Here is a 1756-nt window from a genome sequence, read left to right as displayed (position 1 = left end):
GTCCCGGGTGAGCCGCATTGGGTTTATGTCTTTATTTGACGAAAACCAGCTGTTGCGCAGCCATTGGTACCTGTATTGGGGAAACATAGCGTACAAGCAAGGAGCTTACAGCCTCAGTGGTGAAAATTTTTTCATGTCAGAGACTGAGAACTCTTGCAGTCGTTTATGTCATCCCTACTTCTCCAGACAGAAGATACCAAAAAGTTGCAATCAACGATCTCTTCATCTTATTGATAAAGCCACTAATAAGCCAAAATGTCTGTCAACGTCAACCACAGCGTGTCAGACCAGTTCGATCGCTACAAGATGCCCCATCTGATTGCCAAGGTTGAGGGCAAAGGAAATGGAATCAAGACAGTTATAGTCAACGTTGCAAAGGTGCTTAATCGGCCTCCAACGTATCCCACCAAATATTTTGGTTGTGAGCTGGGAGCACAGACCCAGTTTGATGTTAAGAATGACCGTTACATTGTCAATGAGGTGAATAAGCTGCAAGACATGTTGGATGGATTCATAAAAAATTTGTTCTTTGTCCTGAGTGTGAGAATCCTGAAACAGAACTGCATGTCAATCCAAAGAAGCAAACAATAGGTAATTCTTGTAAAGCCTGTGGCTACTGAGGCATGCTTGACACACATCATAAACTCTGCACATTTATTCTAAAAAACCCACCTGAGAATAGTGACAGTGGTCCAGGAAAGAAAGAAAAGGAAAAGAAAAATAGAAAGGGCAAAGACAAGGAAAATGGTTCTGTATCCAGCAGTGAGACATCACCACCACCACCACCAAATGAAATCAGTCCTCCTCCACATGCTGTGGAAGAAGAGGAGGATGATGATTGGGGAGAGGATTCAACTGAAGAAGCTCAGAGGCATGGAATGGATGAAATTAGTGACCACGCAAAAGTTCTGGCACTCAGTGATGATTTGTAAGAACTGTAGAAGAGCGTGTCAATATTCTGTTTGATTTTGTTAAGAAAAAAAAGAAGAGGTATCATTGACTCATCAGAAAAAGAAATTGTCGCAGAAGCAGAAAGGCTGGATGTAAAAGCCATGGGCCCTCTTGTTCTGACTGAAGTTCTTTTTAATGAGAAAATTAGAGAACAGATTAAGAAATACAGGTGCCATTTCTTATGATTTTGTCACAATAACAAAAAAGCTCAACGATACCTTCTTCATGGTTTGGAGTGTGTGGTGGCAATGCATCAAGCTCAGCTCCTCTCTAAGATTCCACATATCTTGAAGGAAATGTATGATGCAGACCTTTTAGAAGAGGAGGTCATCATCAGCTGGTTGGAAAAGTCCTCTAAGAAATATGTTTCAAAAGAACTTGCCAAAGAGATTCGTGTCAAAGCAGAACCATTTATAAAGTGGTTGAAGGAAGCAGAGGAAGAATCTTCTGGTGGTGAAGAAGAAGATGAAGATGAGAACATTGAGGTGGTGTACTCAAAGACTTCCAGTGTACCGAAAGTTGAAACTGTGAAGTCTGACAACAAGGATGATGTCATTGATATTGACGCCATTGAAAAGAATGAATGCAACCTAGCTTAACAGTGTAATGCTGCAAATTTTTCTCCATTATCAGCCAGAAGTGCAACATGTATGTGTAAAAGCTAAAATGGCTTAACATCATGCTACACTTTAATACTAAAAATATATTACTGTGAGTGGTCTGTAATTAGCCCAATGAGACATCTAGGAAGTCCATACACACATCAGTGAGCAAATGTAGTTTGCTTATTTATAGCATGTTTCTT

The 1756-nt window shown here is 40.3% G+C and overlaps 1 pseudogene; it reads left to right on the top strand.

Annotated features, from left to right (window-relative positions):
• Positions 1–255: 255 nt before the first annotated feature.
• LOC143641243 (eukaryotic translation initiation factor 5 pseudogene) lies at positions 256–1550 on the top strand (annotated as a pseudogene).
• Positions 1551–1756: the final 206 nt, after the last annotated feature.

Source organism: Callospermophilus lateralis, unplaced genomic scaffold (assembly GCF_048772815.1).
Source record: "Callospermophilus lateralis isolate mCalLat2 unplaced genomic scaffold, mCalLat2.hap1 Scaffold_9161, whole genome shotgun sequence".
In the NCBI taxonomy this organism is placed as follows: Eukaryota; Metazoa; Chordata; class Mammalia; order Rodentia; family Sciuridae; genus Callospermophilus; species Callospermophilus lateralis.
The sequence above is the reverse complement of the archived record's forward strand: the minus strand, read 5'-3'. Positions and strand labels throughout refer to the sequence as shown.